Source organism: Pteropus medius, unplaced genomic scaffold (genome assembly GCF_902729225.1).
Source record: "Pteropus medius unplaced genomic scaffold, Ma_sr-lr_union100, whole genome shotgun sequence".
In the NCBI taxonomy this organism is placed as follows: Eukaryota; Metazoa; Chordata; class Mammalia; order Chiroptera; family Pteropodidae; genus Pteropus; species Pteropus medius.
The window spans coordinates 12,696,300-12,719,961 of NW_024352784.1; the positions used below are offsets into that span (position 1 = coordinate 12,696,300).

Genomic DNA, 23,662 nt, shown 5'->3' on the forward strand with positions numbered 1-23,662 from the left:
GGCTGAAAGATGCCCACTCTCACCACTCCTAGTCAACATATAACTGAAAGTCCTAGATGGAGCAGTGAAGTAGAAAGGAAGGAAGGAAGGAAGGAAGGAAGGAAGGAAGGGGAGGAGGGAGGGAGGGAGGGAGGGAGGGAGGGAGGAGGAAGGAGAAAGGGAATCCAAATTTTAAAAAGCAAAATTGTTTTCATTTGCAAATGATATGATCTTATATAGAGAAAATCCTAAAGACTCCACCAAAAAATTGTTAGAATAAATGAATTCAGTAAAGTGGCAGTGTACAAGAACAACATACAGAAATCAGCTATGTTTTAACAAACTAATAACAAAATATCTTTAAATTTTTTTTAAATTATCCTGGGTATTTATAAAAAGTAAACGAAAACACTAATTTGAAAAGATATATGCACTCTCATGTATATTATCCATTGCAGTAATATTTACAATAGCCAAGATATGGAAACAACTGTCTAGTGATGGATAAATATGTAAAGAAAATGTGATTTTATATATATATATATAATATATATATATATATATATATATATATATATATATATATATATATCTCCCACAATGGAATAGTACTCAGTCTTAAAAGAGAATTAAAATCTTGCCATTTGCAACAATATGGATGGACCTTAAGGGCATTATGCTAAATGAAATAAATCAGACAGAAAAAGACAAATACTTAGGTGATCTCATTCATCTGTGGAATTTAAGCAAAACAAAACAAAAAGCAAGCTCATAGATACAGAGAACAGACTGGTGATTGTCAGAGTCAAGGGTGGGCAAAATGAATGAAGAGATTTAAAAAGTATTTATGTCCAGTTATAAAATAAATGCATATAGGGGGTATAATGTACAAGCATGACAAATATAGTTAATAATACTGTATTGTATATTAAAAAGTTGCTAAGAATAAATCTTGAAAGTTCTCATCACAAGAAAAAGAATTCTGTAACTACATATGGTGATGGATGTTAACTAAACTTCTTGTGATCATTTCACAACATATACAAATATTGAATCATAATGTTGTACACCTAAAACTAATATAACGTATGTTAATTATACTCCAATTAAAAAAAAAAAATGCTACCCGCAATTGCATCGAAAAGAATAAAATAATTAGGTATGTATTTACCCAAGGAGGTGAAAACTATAAAATTTGATCAAAGAAAAAGAAGAAAGAAATAAATGGAAAGACAACTCATGTACATGGATCGCAAGAAGTAATATTAATAAAATGTCCACACAACCTAAAGCAATCAAGCAATCTACAGATTCAGTGCTATCCCTATCAAAATTCCAATGGTATTTTTCACACAAATAGAAAAAAAAACCAATCCTAATATTTGTGTAGAAACACAAAAGTCCCCGAATAGACAAAGCAATCCTGAAAAAGAAGAATAAAGCTAGAGTCACCACACTTTCTGATTTTAAACTATACTACAAAATTATAGTAATTAAAAAGTATGGTACTGGCATAAAAATAGACACACAGACCAATGAAACAGAATCAAGAGGCCAGAAATAAACCCTTAAATATATGGCCAACTACTGTTTGACAAGAAAACCAAGAATACTCGATGGGGAAAGGATAGTTTCTGCAACAAATGGTGTTCGGGAAAGCTGGATAATCACGTGCAGATGAAATTGAACCTTAATCTTGAACCACTCACAAAAATTAACTTTAAATGAATTAAAAGACTTAAACATAAGACTCTAAACCGTAAAATTTCTAGAAGAAAACATAGGAGAAAAGTTCCTTGACTTTTGGCAATGATTTTTTGGATATGACCTCAGAAGCACAAGCATCAAAATCAAAAATTAATAAGTAAAACTTCTACACTGAAAAAGAAAGAACCAAAATAATGAAAACACAACCTATGTACTTGGAAAATGTTTTCAAATCATATATTTGATAAGAGTTTAATATCAAAAATATATAAAGAATTCATGTAACTCATTAGCAAAAAATAAATAATTAAAAAATGAGCAGAGGAAGTGAATATACATTTTTCAAAAGACAAAATATGAATGGTCAACAAGTACATGAAAAGATATTGAAGATTGCTAATCATCAGGGAAATGCAAATCAAAACCACAGTGAGATATCGCCTCATACCTACTTAGAACAGCTATCATCGAAAAGACAAAAGATAACTAGTGTTGGTGAGGATGTGGAGAAAAGGGAACCTTTGTGTACTATTGGTAGAAATGCAAATTGGTGGAGCCACAATGGAAAACAGTAAGAAGGTTCCTCAAAAAATTAAAAATGTAACTACCACATGATCCAGCGATTCCATTTTTAGGCATATATCCAAAGGAAATGAAAACAGGATATCAAAGAGATATAAGCATTCCCATGCTCATTGCACCATTATTCACAACATTCAAGATATGAAAACAATTTAAGTGTCCATTGATTGAGAAATGGATAAATGGATAGATAGATAGATAAAGATAGATATAGATATATAGATATATATAGTGCAATATTACTCAGCTATGAGAAAGAAGGAAATCCTGTCATTCGCAACAACATAATTGGACCATGAAGGCATTACGTTAAGTGAAATGTCAGATGGAGAAAGACAAATAATGTATGGTATTATTTACGTATGGAATCTAGAAAAGCCAAACTCATAGAAACAGAGTTGAATGATGGTTAATAGGAGTTGGGGCAGTAACAGAAATGGAGAGATGTGGTCAAAGGCTATGAACTTTCAGTTATAAGATAAATGAATTTCATGGGTAATGCACAGCATTGTGATTAGAGTTTACAATACTGTATTATATACTTGAAAGTTGCTAAGAGTAAATCTTAAGTATCTCACCACAAACAAAAATAGAAATTATGTGTGGTGGTGGTAGTGTTAGCTAATGTTATAGTGGCAACAATTTTGAAATACATAACTGTATGAAAAGATTATCTTGTACACCTTAAACTTACCCAATGTGATATGTCAATTATGTCTCAATAAGCTGGGGGAGGGGGGATTAAGAAACAATGAAAGATGACCAGATATTTAAGTAAAACATAAAGGACAAGATAAACTAACAGAAAAAAATAATACTGAAGTAAGCAGAGAAACTCAGGGGTACAACACAAAGAAACTAAATGAACAAATTAAAACAATCACAATCAGAATTAGTATCTTCATAAAAGATGATGCTTCAACAAAATAAGGATGGGTTGCTATGAAAATGGAAAAATTCAGAGTGCAAGATAGAGGCTTTCCCAAAGTTGACAATATTCCTAACAGTTTTTATGATATTATCAATAATGTGTGAAGCAGAAAAAACTTTTCCAAACTACCAAATAGGAAGAACAAATTTTAATCAACCATAGAGACAATTATATTTCTATTCTTTCTATTGAAAATGATAAAACATAATCATTGTCCTATTAAGAGGCCATCAAAGAGTAAACAGTAAAAGTTGTAAGGAAAAAATGTATATAGAGGTGTCATGCAGTTAATAAAAATTGCATTTATTCAACCATTATCATTTTTTTAAATTGTAATTTGTTGTATTTTTTTTCTGATTCTAAATAAAATCTTACTCTCAAAAAATAAAACTACATAAAAAAAAAAAACTCCATCGATGCAGCAAACAGATAGTAAGAAGACATATCTTTATAGCCTCACCCTGTAAGATCTTAATTCGATTTCTCTCTATAGCACTCTACTGTAGGGGGAGAGTTACATTCAGTCCTTTCCTCCCATATTTCGGGCTCTACACATGAATTAGGGAAAGACTTCTACCCAGATATTAGTAATGCAGTATTTATTTCCTTTCTGCTTTTTTGGTTATACAATTTAGGTCCTCATAAGAGGAGGAAGGGTATGCAAAGAGGATTCTTATTCAAAAGCTCCATCTTGACCTCAAACATATATCAGCTCCATATACTTCTCTTGGTATACCTCAGACTTGTACTGGTTCTACAATCAGCATTCTCTACTTCTGTATCTAGGTACTCAGTGCTGCTGGAGAAAATCAGTTGTCTTCAAGAATTGGTAGTTACACCAGATTTCTGCCATCATCCTCAATGGGGCCCCTACCACAGACAAGAATGCTGAATTTTCTATTTCAGCCCTTCTCCTATATTACTCAGTAGATGATCTTTACTCTTTGAAGTTTTAAGTCAACTTTGCTTCCACACCCACACACCTATCTGTACCTACACTTGTATTTAAACACCTCCTTCTTGATACAGAAGAATGTTCCCTCTCTTTCTCCTTAAAGGCAGGCAAAACATTTGTTTTTGGAAGACTTCCCTTTTGGAAAATGGATCTTTAGTCAAAATAACATCGTGGGGAGCCACAAGTCTTCAGGCCGCGGAAGCTTAGTTGCAAGACTAAGTGTTTGGCCTGCCTCAGACATTGCGGAACTCTACTTCCCTTAACTCTTATCACATCCTCCCCCTAAGCACACACCCCTTAGGCTGTCAATAACCCTCACCCCATCCCCTTAGACCCAATCGGCGTGTGACACCGCGCACTCCACCAGCTAAGAACTAATGCGTTTGTAACAGATACTCTTCTGCCCAGCTAGCCCCGCCTCCCTTTGTTAGCCCTGTATAAATATCCCTGCTGAAAAATAAAGTTTGAGGCTTGATCAGAATACTGTCTTGCCTCCATTCCTTTGTGTCTCCTGTCTCACCTTCATCCTCCACAGGTTCCTCCTCGTCCCGCGTTGTTTTGTCCCGCTGGCCGGGACATAACATTAGTCAAAGGACACTGGTAATGCTTAGAGAAACCATCAAAAGGACCAAAAATCACTGAAACGAGTATTTGTCAAATTTACAAAAGTAGTAAATGCCAATCATGTGTAATTGGCATTGCTTTTAAAACTGTCATATTTTAAAAGTATCTTCTCTTTGTTACATGGTCTATTTTGTCTTTGAAAATTCTTGTTTACACACACATTCATTTACTATTTTATAGGTTGATAAATTTATTTTTCTAAGAACATTGTCCTACTTGTAGTCATATAATTTAGCACAGTTTATCTTGCAGTCCAACATTTAATTTTTAATTATAGGTAATGAAAACATTTTTCTTGCATTGAGAGATTAGACTGTTATTAAAACTGCCTCTCCTGTAGCAAGCTGTTTTCAAAAAAAGTAATCTTAAATAAACTACCAGCCTTTTATTGTTTAGAGCACTAATCACTTAAAACGTACATAAGAAGATGCCTTAAATTCACAGGGTAGAGAGAAATCATGCTTGGGAAAAGGACGGAAAGAACATAATTTACAAATTTTGGCAAAACTTAGATTTCCAGCTTCAATAAACTTCCCCAGATGAGTATATAAAGCCCACGATTCAGAAACTGGCACTTACAAAGTACTAAATAGCAATACTAATAACTGTAACTATTTTCCTTCTACGTGAAGAATTTTTTCCCCAATTCTGATCAAATGTTCTATGGAAATTTGTACCATGAGTTTATCTCTTAACTATCTTAAATTCAATACTCTTTTAACACTTCATGATAAGTTATCTCATAGAAATAATAGTATGGAATATCAATGTTATTTTCCTTGATTCTATGAAATAAAGTAGAATTTTAAATTGAGAGCAGCAATCAAACAACAGTATAACAAAATAATTAAACTTCAACATTTTTAAAAAAACTAGTTTTATTACAAATAAAGTAATTTTAAAAAGTAAAAAAAAAAAAAAATAACTATAGGTAAAGTTGTCCTTGTCAAATATCCACATTGTTTTTATTGAAATTAACTTAGAGTAGTGTCATATAATAATCACATTGCCATCAATTTCTATTCTTAATAATCAAAACTCTAGCAGTTAGGAATAAAACTTGTGTATGTTTTTTTCCATTGCCCCTATTTTATTGTCAGCGTCAGGTAGTAAGCTTTACTTAGGACAGCAGTCCATCAAAAAATGTGTGTTGAACATTTACTGTGTTATTGTACTTTTGACCTCAGTCTCTTAACAGGGTTTCATTCCTTTTTTCAACTCCTGTTTTTCAGCCTCACAGAGATAAATATCCAGCACCTTAATCCCTACATTTTTCTCTCAGAGTACAGGCCACTTTTGATCTTTCTCTTCTTTATCCAGCTCAAACCTAATGGCTGGTCATTTTACCTACTGTTTCTGCAATATCTTTGATACCTTTTAATCTAACCCTTCAAGTGTACAAGCTCAGCAAAGGCCAGGCCCCCAGATCAGCTGGCCTTTCCACCTTAGCCTGAAGCTCTATGAGAAAGTAAATCACACATTCATGCTAATAGTAGCTTCTATATAGTCACAGTTTTCACACTCAGTTGAGTGCTGTCCTTTATCAGCTTCCTCTCTAATCTCTCTCAAATTTTTTTTAAATTACTACCATCTTCCCCCAAGTTCTTAATCTTCTGTATTTCTTCATTTTGACAGGCTAGATAGCCCTCTCTCTCCTTGAGAAAACTCAAAGCTATTAGTTGTGTTCTCCCTGCACACACATACCATACCTAGACCTGAAAAGCTAACGTGCGGCCACAACCATTCTTACTCTATGCCCTCCCTCTACTCTCTTAAGTTCTCTGCCATTTAAATCTGCCTTTCTGTTTTTTATAAATTTATAAAACCTAAGATATTTATTATCTAATACTTTGAAGAAAAAGTTTGCTGTCCTCTGATCTATATTGTCAATATCTTCCTCTGCCTCGATCTTTATTTAACCTAAAAATACATTCATCTCTTATCTAGTCTGAAAATGTGTGTTTGGAGTTTTTGTTTTTGTTTTGGCTCAAACTTTCCACAATCACATACCAATTTCTCTCATCTCCTCATCATACTTGTTCAGAAAGTATGCCCAAATTCTCTTTCTTTCCTTTGCTTTTTATTTCTTCCTTTTGCCCTATTAATCTGAAATTTGTTCCTACTATCTTTTTGAAATTATTCCTACAAAATTAATTGTTACTTTCTAACTGTCGACCGTAAAGAAAAATTCTTATCTTTAACTAATTGACCTATCTTTAGATACTCTCCTCTTAAAATTCCATAATTCAATGTTCTGAACAATGAGTGCATATTGGGATCATCTCTAAAGGTTTCTACCCCTGTGCAGGCCACAAACCAGAATTAATCTTTACTATTACATTTTCTTGCCCAGCAGATAAGAAATTAATAACACTATTCTAATGGAATAAACATAATCAAGTAATTGCAAAAAAATAATATGGGAAATGAGAGAAGAATATGTAGTTTAGATGGCTGTCAATACATAAAATCTACACTCATCATAGAGGATGCAAACAAATACTTGCCCTTGCAGAATGTGTTTTCCCCAGCTACTCTTCCCTCTTTTCTTCTAAAGTTATCGCCATCGATCATGAGCAAAAAACTGACCAAAAGAAGTTCAGGACCTTTTGGAGTACAAGATTTTCTTCCGTTATCTCCTGGAATGAGGAATACTAATCATATAAGGAACAAAGAGCCTTTATTTCTCTTTTAAAATTGACTTTCTCATGGATTAATAACATAAATGTATTTGTCAGAGACATGAAATACCTTCCAGAGATCTAGATGATTAATCAAAATGTTCACTTCTCATAATGATGGCTAGCACAGGATATGCACATAAAAAGTATGTATTAAAATGGCCATTAAAACAAAGAAGGAGACACAAATATTCAAAGTCACATATGATACAAACCAACAACTTAAATCTTGGTAGGGGAAAATACCCTTTAGTTTTAACATGGTGAGAATAGATTAAGTAACTATCTGACACATATTTTGACTTTTAAATCAGAACAAAATCAGATAGAAAATTTGTGGAAAGACACATACTCCACCTTCTACTCTGTATCAATATCAAAGTTATGTGGAATCTGTGTCTGTAAGTAAACAGCCTAGCAGTCACAAATCTAGTAGGAAAAACTTCTTTCTGGTTATAACAGACATCCTTTTCTCATACCTCTGCTTACACAACTTCATTCCACAAAATCATAATTTTTTTATGATACTTTAACATGCATATTTATACTCTGATGATCCAAGCAGGCGAACTTAAGATGTAAAAAATTATAACAATACAACTAATAAAGTAGATTTAATAAATGAAAATCAAAAATTTTATCCCACAGAAATATGACTTTAGCACATTCATGGAACTAAACAAAATTTTATCACTTATGCCACAAAAAATCAGTTTCTTTTAAAGTATAAAACGCATAAAACAAAGCCTCCAATGATAGTGGTTTAAAAGTAGAAATTAACAACTAATGTATAGAAATAAAATTGAACAAATTCTACACTTTTCAAAATTAGAAAAAATCTTTTTAAACATTACAAAAATTATTGTACACAAGGAAATAAAATTATTATTCCAGGCCAGTTAGAAAATAATAAAAATGGAAATATAAAATATGACATTTATGGGATTCTTTTAAATATATTCAGAGATAAATTAGGCTTAAAGGATAATTATTATTTTTAAAATGAATGAAAATAAGTTGTTTTTATATAAAGATATTAGAAAAATTTCATCAGAATAAAAATAAAATGGAAAGAAGGAAACAATAATAAGAAAATGAGAAAGTAAATAAATAAATAGACCATAAAAAACTGATAAAGAAATAAACACTTGATTCTTAGAATAGACAATATAATTGATAAATTTGTGACATATCTAATTAAGAGAAAAAGAAAGATTATGTATTTTGGTTAAGAAAAATAACATAACCACTACTATAAAAAACACTTAAAATTATAAGAGAATTATACATATGTTACTCTAAATTACCTATAAATATAAACTAACAACTATAAACATAAAGTGGCTATTTAATCAGAAGAGTAAAGACTTACATTTGAATGCAAACTATATTGTATTTATATTGTATATTGTATTATATTTGTATTATATTTGAATGCAAACTATATTGTATTCTAGGAGCATGATCTTAAATTCTCTAACTGCTGTGAGCCATATTTTCTTCATCTGTAAAATGGGAACTTAAAATCTGAATAACAAACACTCTCTATAGGAATGCTTTGAGAAGTATCGCTTATGTCATTTTCATCACTGCTGTCAACATTTCCTCCTCCTCATTAATCTTCACTACCTTTAATGAATATTTAATATGTACCAAAAAAAGTTAAAATTTTAAAAATATTTTTGTAATCAATACTTTAATCAATACTTTAATAATAACCACTTATGTTATTATTAATTCTCTCCAGAACTTCAAGTATTAACAACATTCATAACACTTGAGAATACAAAACCTTAATGACATATCCTCTAGGGGAAAAAAATCTTGCCCAACTTATAAGATCTGGAAAAATTAATTTTACTTAATAATTAATGTGGTGCTTTTAGAGTTATGTAACTGTCATTAAACAAACACACAGACATCAAATTTAAGAGAAAACAGGGAAGTTGAGCTAAATAATGTTGGTACCAAAAAAAAAAAGTCAAGAATATTTTATCTCTTTTTTTATCAGTAAATATGAAAGCCTATATAATAAACCTATAAGATTATGAAAACAAGAATGCTGTATTTTAAGGTTCATAAATCTTAGAATGAGATAGAAATAAAACCAGTAAAATTAGATCTCTCATATTTATCTATGTCCCTAGAATTTTCCTTAGGGTTTTAATATAGGTTACTGTTAGAGTGAAAGTAAATGAAAAAGCTGTAAAATTAAATTCCAACTCCTGACATTCTCTTATTTTAGGCCAAAATAACAATTAGTAGTTTAAAATTTGTGTAATGAAGTCCATCAGGGCAAAAACCAGTTGATTTGAAGCATAACTGAAAAGTGCCAAAAATAAAATAAAGAAAAAACTTACAAAAGAAAAAATTGGTAGCTCTGTCTACCTATCTTCTTAGATTAAGCTATTTAAAAATTAGATTTATTTTAAGTTTATTAATTTAATATTTATAGAGCACAAAAGAACACAGAGATTACAATAAATACACCAACTAATAAATACAGTCTTCTATCCTCAAGGAACTCAAGTGTAGGAGAGTTCAGAAGAAGAGTGAGAAAGCAGACAATTACAAAACTGAGATAGGGGTATACTTTATTTTGTATCTATTCTATATTTATGATAGAGATATACTGATAATACTAATAGTTTACAGAGCATGAACATAGGTCACTAGGTGCTTTATACCATTTCACATCCTTATTAAACCCTGGCATGTGTGATCCCAAAGCACATATTTTTTCTTGGCTACACCACATTGTTTTTGTTAAACTGAGATATCTGAGGAATCATCAGCTCTTGAAGTGGAAAATAAAATGTATGTATATATGCTGGTCTAAGATTTTGGATCTTTCCATGTCATGGCTTCTTCATCTGAAAGTTGTCAGTATTTAAACTGGCCCCATTACTGCAAGATCAAATATGATAATTTATGAGAAACTTACTGAAAATAGACAAAGATAAGCCATTTAGGAAATGATATACAGGATTTCAGAGTTGAAACACTTCCCCAGTGTCAGAATCTAGGCCAAGCAACCAAAGCACCAGGAGCTAGTATAGGATGTTTAATGTATCTGAAACAATTTAATATATTTAAAATAGTTTAAACATTATGGCCTTTGCTAAACGACATCAAGGTAAATGGCATTGAAACTGTTTTTCTATCTGATTAGTGCTAAAGTAATAATTAAAACACAAAGTAGAAAACTATGTAATTTTTTCTCAGAATTCAATCAGCAAAGACAAAAAATTTGCATAATGCAGGCTCCCACAGCAACTCTTTCCCTCTGCTGCACATTCCTGAAGCCCTGAAGGAAATGAATTAGTGCCTTGACTCTTTATTGCATTTTGTCTATATAGCCAGCATCTGCCTTTAAACATACAGGAAGAACAGTGCCGTTTGCAGTCAAATTAAAATCATCTGAGAACTTTATAAGTGCTATTTTGTCTCTATCCCTATTGTTACCCTCTTTATACACTGGCTTAAGTTCTCTGAACCTACTGTTCTTGGACTCTTGTCTTTCTGTAAATATTTTATTTAAAGTTTTATTTTAGGTTGTCATCACATATTTTCGTAAATTCCGGTCTCTCAAAATGTCTGTAAAGGGATCTGGATTTATTCTTTCCACGAGGCAAGAGCATTCTGTCAATGCAAATTATATACCAGAAACTAGAGAAATAAGAAAAATTAGACAGTAAAATATTCCATTGATTGAAATATAATCCTCATTCGACTCTATTAATTTATTATTTTGAAGATCATCACAATACTCACATTCATGCAACATTCAATGTTATTCTGCCTAGACAGATTAAGTCCATATTTAGTTGTGACTAAATGACCACTGATAAACATTTTAAAATTAAATTCATTCTGTAATTGTAAACAGATTTTCCACTGTGTATAGCAAACACACACATATACACACCCACCATACAATGACAGTACTGTATCTTTCGTACATTTGAGTATACATACAGGGAGTACTAGCAAATTCATTTAACATGAAGGACCATAAACAGATTTCTTCCTACTGATGCTTCAATTCTGAATGCACAATACTGTTGACATCTGGCCTCAGGCCTTGACCAGAACTGTAACTATACAGGAATGTTAGAGTTTAGCTTCCCTCAGTGAAATGTTAGACTCACAAAAGCCTAGTGTGTCTTCATTTATTAACAAATGCTAATGGTTGCAATTGAGACCGAATGACTTTGATACAAAATAATAACAACTCATGAACCTTAGTTCTTCTAAATGAAGAAAACTATAAAATTTTACTGAAGAGCACAAAATATGTAGAGCTATATCATGTTCTTATATGAAATCACTTAATATAATTGAAATACTAATCATTCCCAATTTAATACATAAAGTTAAGGCAATTCTAATTGGAATCGCAAAAATGTTGGACATAATCACTCTAAAATTCACTAGAAGAATAACTATGGTAATTACAGAACAATTCAGTAAAAGCCGACAAAGGAGAGCTTTGTCCATTCTGATATTAAATATCACTCAAAAGCTACATTAATTAAAGTAGTATGGAACAAGAGTATATCCATGGGAAAAAGTTTCAAATATATACTGAAACTCATTTTATGATAAATGTGACATTCCACTTTAGAAGGAAAAAGATGGATTATTCAATAAGTGTTTTAGAGACAAATGACTATCTACTGTTAGATAAAATTAAATTCCCACTTCAAACTATATTGAAAAATAAATTTCAGGTGGCTTAGTGGTTAAAATGTAAATAATAAGACAATAAAGATTTTGAAATAAATACCTGAAGATATTTTTATAAACTTGGTGGCACACAAGACCTTCATAAATATAATTTTAAAACTAGAAGCCAAAAGGAAAAATAAAATTTACATATTTGATATATAAAAGTTAAATTTCTCTGAGTTATAAATAAAAGGCAGCAAAAATCAAGTGAAACTTAAATAACTGGAAGAAAATATTTATCAAATTTATAGTAGCCAAAAGATTCTAAAAAATGAAGAGTCCTGAAAATTGCTAACAAATAGACGAATTAGAAAAAAAAATTTAGAAAAATGAAGAATATGAACAGAAATTTAGCAATAAAGATACAAATACAAATCTCAACTTCGACTATAAGCAAGACGTGAATTAAAATACTATTTTTTTCAGACTTAACAAAAACTTTAAAAACATTAATAGTATCTAGCATTTCAAGAAATGTATAGAAATGAAAACTTTTAGAGTTTTGGTGGGAATATATATTGTTAAAGTCTTACCGAAGGACAGTCTGATAGCATCTGTTAATATTTAAAATAAGCACACTCTGACCTTGCAATTTCACTCTTAGGAATCTGCTTTATGAAATATCTGTCTATGAGCACAGAGCTGTAATTCTAAGAATGTCCAATACAATATTATTTCTAATATCAAAGCATCATAAATAATATGAATGTTCATTAATAGAGAAATGATTGAGTAAATTAAAGTTTGTCCATATTGTAAAATAATAGGTAGATGCCACTAAAAGAAAGCAGAATTATTGACTAAGAAAGAGGTCTATATCAGAAATGTATGAATAAAAAGTTGTAGAATAGTATATCTAGTGTGATCTTAAGTCAATTTTTTGCTAAGAGTATAATTAGTAAAGAACTAGGATACAAAACTTTCTAGTATGTGAATACACATGTGATACATACATATATATCAGAAAGAGTTTTGTTAAAAGACTAACACTAGAAATATCAGAGCATTGGGTTATCTGTCATGTATTTTTCTTTACTCTTTATCCAGAAGCAGTAGACTATAATGTAATATAAAGGCATTAATATTTACTATTTTAATCTAATAGGGGCAGCAAAGACATTATTATTTCCTGAAAGGTTTTTAAATTTAGGGCAAGGGGCGGAGTGTGGAGGGCAGTATATGAAAATAGAAAGCAATTAGTTGCGATAAGTTACCATTTGTTAGAGAAACATTAGGAAAAGAAGCTTGGTATAACTGAAATTCTCCATTTAGAAATAATGTTTTAAGAAACCTAACAATTTGGGGATAACCCTACATTGAGGAAATAGCCTCTGTGAAGTGCCACGGCTAATGCCAGAACCCATATAATATCTGTCAAAGCGACAGGTGGCTTGAAAATGCATGAATCAGTGCCCATTCAATATTGCAGGTAAACAAGGCAGAGCTTACCATGTATCCACATTTCTTCTTTGTCAATTAAGTGGCAGAAACAAGGATGAGAGCAGCTCTACCCATCAATACTTTTTTGTTTGAATGGTAAAATGAGAGCTGCCTACTATTACTGTTCATATTTCAAAACAAAATATAATTGTCTAAATATGAGATTCAGGGCACTGAGTGCTAGAAAGAATCAGAAAAGAAAGTCAGATTATTAACATGTATTAGGCTCCTCCAATGTATAAGGCACTGTACTGTTGATGTATATTTATCTTCTCACTTGATCTTTTTTAAAGATATACTCATTGGTGGCTCAAGGAGATTAAAGATTTTTTGTTTGTTCATTTCTTTGTTTGCATAGGTTCTCTAAGTCTGCAGTACATTGGATATTTTTCTTTGATTTTACATTTCTACTATTGACTCCTTTATCCATCTCACTTACTAGTCTCAATATATTTGCTTTTCTTAGAATTTTTAGTATTTTGTAGTGTCATCTACAGATAACATTAAATTTCCTACTATTTTACTATAAACTTGCACCATTTATGCCATTACTAGGTCTTACTGCATTACTTAGAATTGCCAAATCAATGCTAATAGCAGAGGTAGTAATCAACTTGTTATTTATTTCCAGTTTTATTGTTAATGGTCTAAAAGTTTTACTGTTAATTCGTTTGCTATTGTGTTCAATAGTTTTTATCACAGTGAATGTTTCCTTTAATCCTATTTTATACCACATTTTTTAAAAATCAGAAAAGGCTTTTTTAATACTTTTAATGTACTTTAATGTACTCAATGTATATTACTTCACCTTTCTTATTCCTATTACATATTATTATTTTCTTAATATGACTTGCTAGCAGTTGTATATTTTATGGATCTTACTAAGAAATTTATCAGATTTACTATTATTTTTATGATGTTATTCAATGACTTTGTTTTACTTACTCTTGCATTAATGTCACTGTGTACTAATATTTATTAATTTTCTTCGTATTTTCTTTTAATTTATTTTGTTGTTCCTTTCCCTTTTTAGTTTCTTAAATTTGACTTTGTTTTACTTTCAATTTTTATTTTTTAACAATAAAATTATTTATGCCTTCAATTTCCTCTGAATTCAGCTTTAGCTGTACCTATAAATGTCTATATAAAGTATTCTATTTTTTATTGATTTCTGGATAACCTGTAATTTAAGATTTATTTCTTCTTTATATATAGTGGCTATTTGGAAGAGTGCCATTTCATTCCAAATGGCTGAATCTTTTTGTTTGTTTGTACATTTCTTTCAGGTGGCTCTTTGTTTTGTTTTGTTTTGTTTTGTTTTGTTTTGCCTTGAAATCAAATTAATCAGATACTAATATCACCTCCTCTGCTTTCATTAAGTTTGCTATTGCCAATATGTAATTCTCAGGAAGGGAATACTTTGGCATTTCGTTTGGGGTCTGTTTATTTGCAAACAATGTATAGGTGAATTTAGACCAATCTTAGAGCCAATCTACCTTTTCATAGGGTACTCGACCCACTCATATTAATTTTGATAACATATATAATGGCTTTATGTTTCTCGTATTTACTATTTTTATATATTTTTGTTCTTTCTTCTGCTTCCTTGCTTTTGTTAGCTTCTTCTCAAGTACTCCTTTCATTCTCCATAATAGTCTAGAAATTGTACCATACATCTCATTCAACTATCTCTCCTTTTTTAAGAATCATATTAAACCTGTGTTCACAAAATACTCAAAAATAATGACACTTTTCCCTTCATCCCCTTCACCACCAACTCTTGTTTCACTAAAATAATTTGGAATTGTAGTCTCCATCTATATTCGAACTTAGGAGAAATACTTGAAGCGAACCTTATAGCTACATGTATTTCTGAAAATAAAATGTAATTTCAGCAATTCCTATTGTTTTAGTAAACACCCTCAAGTTTATCAAAGTTGAAATGAAGTCTAAGTTTCTTACTAGTATTTATTCATTTTTATGCTAACAGTAATAAATCAGGTGACTGTACAAAAGAATCTTTCAAACAATTTCCTTTCACATTTGTCAACCAATCAGTCATTTTTACCCAAATATTTTCTGTTTATTTCCTTGCCATGTTTTGTGCAGCTGTTGAGTATTTTCCCTTAACTATGTGGAAAGAGCATTATAAATAACTTTTATAAAGCCAATGCTGCATCATCTAAGTTATGAATTCGAAAAAATCATAATAACTTGAAATATCTTGTTTGAAGGATGAACACATGGCAAATAAGAAATGTAATCTTAAAATCATCCTCAATAATTGTCTATTTAATGCTCAGATTATATAGTATTTCACTGAAATATTAGGATCTTTCTATTTTTTTATCATTAAATAAGTGAAAGTGAAAGAATGTCTACGCAAAAATTTAAACATTAAAGAGGCATGAAATCATAATATTCATTTCATCAAAGTCACTATGATTGGTTATCCTTTTAAGTGATAAAAAATAGATATTATACCCCACCATTTCTAGTTTTAAAACCTTTGTAGATGTGTTTTAAAAATGAGTTTAGAGAAAATGAAAGAGAAAACTGAAATAAAAACTACATAAGGTGCAACTTACCAAGTGAAACAGTCAGAAGGAGGCATCCTCTGCTAATAAACTGTATACAGAATTGACTTGAATTCAGAGAGCAGAGTGGTGGAGATGGCTCAACAGCCTACTCAGGTTCAAATTCTTCACAAGGCTATTTGCGATGCCTTAAGAGCTTCTGGCACCACTTTCCCTACCAAAGATGCCAGTAATTGAGAAAAGAAAGCTTTCTAAATTTCACACATTGCATGCCAAATGGAAAATAAATCATACCCAATCTTGCAAATGCAGAAACAAAAAGAATTAAATACTATTTATGTGTGTTTTCAGTGTATGAATTCCCCAACAGATAAACAATAACTGTATTGTATATAAAATTACAAAATAATTACAATAAAAACATCTAGCTCCTTTAAAATTTAATCTTTTCAAATGAGGGAGGTAAGTTTCTCATTAAAAGATTATATTTGAAGACTGTGCTCAAACTACAGAGAATATCCTTTGAAAATCATCCATAGTCAGACTTTGGCCCAGGAAATAAAGGGTAGCATGTGTTCTTTACTGCATTTCAAACAATGTATCTAGCAAAAAAGTCATACAAGCATCTTGGAAAGGTTAAGGGGTAGAAAATAATTATATAAAACCTGGAACTTAATTTTCAAAATATTTAACTTGGTTCAAACAAGGCATTTTGAATTTCATCTTCTTGCCAACTGACAACAGGATTGCTTGCTTGATTTTTGTGGTTAGGTCCTCAAACTCAGCAGCAGCTGAAGACTCAGCCTTAAAGACTCATAGCATAGCAGAGTAGAAAGTCCTCCAGTGAGTCCCACTCAGACTCTTAACTTTTTGACCCTGGAAAAGTGATTCAGTCACTTTGAGTCTCAGTTCTTAAATGTTTAATATAGAAATAAAGAAAAAAAGAGGAAAATCATTTAAAATATTTGCTGGAAGAACGAATATACGGCAAATAAGAAAGTGAGTTTAGAGTAATCCTCAATGAGTATCTGATGTTTAGATGATGTATTGTTTCACTGGAATATTAGATGGTGGTGGATGTGTTAATCAACCAAAAAAGGAGACTCCTTTCACAACGTATATGTATATCAAATCACAATGTATACTTTAAATATCTTAAACTTTTATATGTCAATTATACTTCAATAAAGCTGAAATTAAATAATTAATTAAAATACAAATAAAGGAGGAGGGGGAAGGGAGAAGTAGATGGGGTAAAGGGGGTCAAATATGTGGTGACAGAAAGAAATCTAACTATGAGAGGTGAACACACAGTGCAAACAGATATATGCTTTACTGTTAATAAAATAAAATAAAATAAAATTTCTTAAAAAATAAACTAAAAATAAATAATTTTTTTTTAAAGAATCTTTCCATTTTTCTTCTTTATTCATGGATAAAGTAAAAAGATTTTTTTTTCTCAGAAAATCACACATATTTTACAGTGGCATGAAATTATAATTCTCATTTCATTAGAGGTTTTGTCTTCATAGATTTTAATTTAATTAATATGAAGGAATAGGGGATTCACTGTTCCATCTCCAAGCACAGGAGAAAGTCATAGGGTCCAACTAATATTGTCCTAAAGAGTATTAGATATCAACAGTTAAAGGCATAGAGTTGAAGATGATTATCAGAGGCAAAATACTCTAGAGTTTTCAGATCTTTATAGTAAGGTAAACAGTCTGAAGCCTGATTATCAAATAAAAATGCAGTAAATGAGAAAAGTAAACCAAGATGAAACATCAATAGGATTTTTAATAAGGAAGCCAAATCAAGGCAGAAAGGTGTTTTGAAGGTAGAAAGAAAGTGAGGGCTGACGGAATTCCTAAGGAGGTCATTCTGCAGCATAAGAACTGGAAGCAGTTTCTTATGAAAGCATCTGAGCTTGAGCATGGGGGGCAGGGCAGTGTCTGGGGAGAGATTAAAATTGCTGACAGGAACATATTCCTGCCTTTTCTGAGCCTCCTCATGATCTGCACCCTGCGGTTCCCCTTCGCTGAGATTCCAATTTCAGGACTGTCTTGTGATAATGTTTAACCTCAGAAGTCACCCATGTACTCCTACTTCCCAGCTAAAGCAGACATACCCCTTGCAGTACCCTTGATAAGGACTTCCCATCTCTGATTACCCATTATTTTTTATGTACTATCCATGAGTTTATTTCTTATTATCATTGGAATTCTAAATATATTAGAGTATCAGTACTGAAGTAAAATAAAATTATGGGCCCCGAGTCAATACTTCGATCTCAATGCACCAGCCATTAGGTGAATAATAAATAACAGAAAGTTCTCTTTTGATATATGTATGTATGTATGTGTGTGCATATATGTATGTATGTATGTGTGTGTATATGTGTGCATGTATATGCATGTACATACATACACACACACATATATACACACACACACATACATACATACAATACAATACAATACAAAGTCTCCTTTATAATAGTGGAATCACACAATACAAAGTCTCCTTTATAATAGTGGAATCTATTTATTCACACAATACGAATAGTGGAATCTATTTACTGCCATATCCCCAACACAAGATTATGCCTAGCACATGGTCTCAATAAATATCTGCCAACTGATGAATGAATTAAATGAGATAATGTAAGAAAAGCATTTAATATAGTGTCTAGCACAGTGAACAATCAAATATAATCTATTCACAATTATAAACATATTATTTGATTTAGCGAGAGACTACGTGCAGAAATAAAATATTTCTAGAAAGTTCTATCGGATAGCATAAATGGAGAAAAATCCCTCTAACAATCAATAACAACTTCAAAAAAGTCACAGTTGTACAGTTTTCATTACATAAAACTAGTTTTATAAATATTTTCATGCATTATCAATTCATCCATTTATTCAAAGAGTATGTTGTGCCTACTCTGTGTACAACACAATATCTTTCTCCCCTAGACAAGAATTTGTTGTCAAAGCATACTTTGATCTCTACATGGCTTATATAAAATAGAAGTTCTACTTTGGCCTTATTTTCTGTGCTGATTGTCTACAAATGGAACAACCAATCTATTAAAATACTTATTTTCTGAGGAGAAGGGAGTGCTGATCAGCTATAAGCTACTGACATATGACAGGAGAGAAGGATTATAATAATACAAGCTCCATGAGGGCTCTTTTCTGCTTGTACACGAACGTATCTCCAGGACTCAACTAGGTACCTAGCATGTGGTAAACTCTGAATTTCTTAATAAATGAAAGGCTGAAAGCAGAATGGTACACGCCTGCTAGCTTCTCTGGAAGTTGTTAGCAGCCCTTTACAGCTAGGAAAAAGATTGTGTTACTATCAACCAACCCACCTGACCAACAGTTTTAGCATGTTTCAACATGCTACCAACTCCTGCTGCCCTGTATTCACTGGATAAGCAATTAAACACCCCAAAACATCACTTTGCTGAGTCTCCAGAATCCTAGTATGGTGAAAAATAAACAGACTGTGTAGTTAGGCAGACTTGGATTTGACTTTTGGCTCTATCACTCATTTAAACACCAGCAAAAGTTTTAACTTGAGAGTTAGTTACCTCCCAACTGTAAATTGGGATTAAGATGCTTAACTCAAATGGTTATATGTATTAAATAAGGTTCTGATGACTGATTTAAATTTAATCAAGTGAACTTCATCAGGTTCTTCACTATTGTTTAAGAAAAAGATCAATATATATGGATATGACCTCGAGAGAGTGTGAAGACAGCACAGAATTGTTAGCATTAAGTCTTATTATTATAAATATTTTTAAGACAATTCATCTAGGAAAAACTAATCTGTGTAGAACCTTAAAATGTAAAATGAAAACCTACCCTTTACAGTTAAAATTAAAACATGTTATTTTTTGGCAATTATGTAAAGAAGTTTATTCATTCCTGACAAAAGCAGTTTGGAAAAATAATTTTAACCCAGTTTAAAATATATGAGAATCTTAAATTAACCTAAATTTAGGGATGAGAGAGAGGGTTTCTAAAATAAGTAAGGCCATATTAACTTTGCTCATTAATGTAGACTGTATATTTCTGTCTGAATACATAATATAAAATGTTAAACAATAATATGGGTCATGTCTGGATATGTGGCATATTGGATATAATCTGGTTAATAACGAGTCAAATGATGTTCTCAGATGGCAAACACACATGAAACAAAACCTCTAGGCTCTGATTTAAACCCCTTCAAAGAGGGATCTGGGTTCCCTTACTTGCCTTTGAAAGAACATGCCATTGCAGGTAAATATTTTCTGTTTAATGATAAGCAAATTCAAGGACAGGAATGCTCATGGGGCATGATGACTACAGGCCTCATGATTCAGTTCACACTTGGAGCAGCAGCCTAGGAGGCCAGGCTAACTGTCAGCCACATCTTAGAGGAGAGTTAAGATACTTTTTTTACATAAAAAGAAAAAATGATATCTACCGATCAATTAAGAAAGCTACAGAAATACTGATCTTGTCTTTTTGAAGATCCTTGATGTATGTGAAGTCACTTAATCCTAATTTCTGTCATAGAAAGAACATATTTAACATAAAAATATTACACTTATTATAAATAATAGTTGCAAACTATTTCTGAATTGTATACACACATTCACTAAGATAATTTCATTTAAGTCTCATGACAACCTTGTGAGAAGAGTGGTGCTAGGTTCAGTTTATACATGAGGTAACTGAAGTACTGAGATATTTAAGTAGAAGGAAGAATCAGGATTCATACCTTCTGTCTGTCTCCATATCATGCTTCTGATTATATTATTCATAATCTAGGACCACTTTTTGTTACTCCCCCAAAAGACTAATAAATTATTGCTTGAGGACAGTGTTACTTTTAAGTGTTGCTTTAATTAATTTGAAATAGTTTTCTAATACCTCACGAGGAATGTGTCAATGAGGTAAAAACTTAAATAAAACAACTAAGGAGAGAGTTATATAAAGAGTTTCTATAAAATGGACACTATTATTCTGTAAGTTTCAGGCTGAATAAAGGTTGTGAAACTTTTTTGGACAATGTCCAAGTAAATTAGAATTTTTGCCATGTGATTAGAAAACCAAAGCAGGGTCCATTGTGTCCTTCGGGGTTAAAACATCAGAGCTTTCCAATGATACAATAAACAACAACAACAAAATAGCATTTGCTTTGCCCAGTGCACCCTGGGACACATGGGGATGGTATGGAATTTGATAATCAATACTTGTTACTTCTGAAATATTACTGTAAAAAATAAGGCTAAATATATATTTACATAACTCTTCTCTCCCTTTTGTCTCCTTTATCACTCTTCTAAAATCACTTTTAAAGAATCTTTTTAGATTCTAGTAGTGAGATGTTGCTTGTCCCAAATTGTTGAAATTTTTGCTTAACCCCTTGTTCACTGTCTGCCATGTTTCAGTTTATTCAGAGCAAGGGGCCTCACCAAAGGGATTTTTTCCTCATTGATTGGTCCTACTCCTCCAGCTCACAGCCATAGGCCCTACTTTATCTCTAAACAATTTCTACCCAAAAGCCATAATTCCCCAAAGTTTGCCATTTCCCAGAATTAATCTGCAATATCTTATATTGGGTTTAGGTAACTGATCAGCACCAGCCAAACGATGACATAGTTCTTTACTAGTTATAGCCAAATGTGAGGCAATATAACATTGTTGTTATAAACAGCATTCTGGCCTTTAATTCATTTTCCACCATTCCTTAATAGTCAAACTTAGATAGGTCACATGGCATTTCTGAGCCTCAGTTTTCTCATCTACATGAGGTCTATGAATAGCACCTACCTCACAGACTTGTTACAAAGATTAAATAAAGTAATATGCATAATCAACTAAGCATGAGATCTGCAGCTTAGTAAGTACTAAATTAATGTTAACCATATGGTGATGATGATGTTTAAATTAGCATAAGAAACAGATGTTACATTAAAAAACTGTTGGAAATGGAAAAAATACAATGTATGGGTTTCCTAATCACCTTAACTTATCTCATTTTATCAACACACTGTAAGCTCCTTGAGGGTATGTGACACTTCTTATTTGACTTCGTATGGCCAACATCTAGCACGATGCCTAGAACCTGGCAGGCACTCGGTAAGTATTGGTTGAATGAATGAATTCTCATAAATGTCTAATTCACCTTGGTAATGCTTAGCAGTTTAAAGAACAAGAACTATACCTCTGGGGCTTCCTGCCTTTGGAATATGGTGAGAACACCTGAAGAAAGGGATGGGAAAGGGAAAAAGCAGCTGAATAAGGGTTCCGTGACTAATCTTGCTATATAGCCCAAATCCAAAATGTGCTCTGTAATTCTGCGTGCTTGCTGTTCTGAAATCTCATTCAATTTGCAGTTTTTGAGGCAGTTCTACAGTTTGAGTCAATTCCACACTTCACTTGGGAAAAAAAGAAAAATCATAGATTCTAACTCTATAATAGATTAATCCTCAAAAACACTGGGTGGAATTTTCCTTTTGAAATCTACCAAGGATGAAAAAAATTGTTGGATTCTCCTAAAGAGGTCAATGTTAATATACTTTTCAACCACTTCTTGTTACATATTCAATTCAAAGTACAGTGAAGCAATACAAATGTACATGACTCAAACATAACACCAACACCTATTTCATTGACCACTGCACCAAGTAATACCATGTTATGTTCGCTGCAAGACTAAAGTACAAGGCACATCTGACCACATATGGTTCGAACCAAGATATCTATTCATGACGTGATAATTCTGCAGTACAATGATCTTGCCAAAAGAGCACTTTACAGGGTGACCAGAGAGTGATACTTTCTCTGGAGGAAAACCTCAAAATATGAGTAGGAACTGACAGATACTTCTAGCTATAAAGCTTATTCAACATATCCCACAGCTATTGTTCTGCCTTGTGAACTTTTATAACCTTACTACGTTATGAACAGTCTCACCTTTGTAACTGATAACTGTTTAGAAGCAAATATATAGCCTGTCTCTCAGAAAGTATAGCAGTACTTTGCCAGATTACGGATGTTGGCTCATTTAATCCTCATTTTTCAGTTTCTATTGTGTCTTTCCCTTTAGCATACAAACTCACTAAACGCATCATATAAAGTTCTAAATACAGTGCTTAAAACCTAATTAGTACAATTAATAGGTACCACCATTATCGCTATTTTATAGATAAGGTAACTGAAAGAGTGAGAAGATAAAAAAAACTGCTCACAATTTCCCAGCTAGCAATAGGCAGATTTGGTTTGGGTTCTTAACTATTACATTTCCTCTCAACTTCGTGGCATACATTTTGGGGGTAGATGGGTGGGGCCTTTTTATCCAGGCAATTCTACATCCCTAATTTTATTTTCCTTTTACCTAATATTTCTTAATTCCTTCTGATTAATATTATCATGCTAAAATTAAATATATTTTTATGCAGTACTTGGAGGATTTAAATAGCCTTTAT

The 23,662-nt window shown here is 31.8% G+C and overlaps 1 protein-coding gene and 1 long non-coding RNA gene across 2 annotated transcripts in view; one reads left to right on the forward strand and one right to left on the reverse strand.

Moving 5' to 3' along the window:
• The window catches only part of LOC120590426 (uncharacterized), a 92,928-nt gene extending 88,299 nt beyond the window's left edge, over positions 1 to 4,629 (forward strand). The window contains exon 4 of the long non-coding RNA XR_005649718.1: positions 3,986 to 4,629. This is a non-coding gene — a long non-coding RNA (uncharacterized LOC120590426). The remainder of the gene's footprint in view (positions 1 to 3,985) is intronic.
• The window catches only part of DLG2 (discs large MAGUK scaffold protein 2), a 1,673,246-nt gene that overhangs the window by 1,249,556 nt on the left and 400,028 nt on the right, over positions 1 to 23,662 (reverse strand). The window lies entirely within an intron of this gene.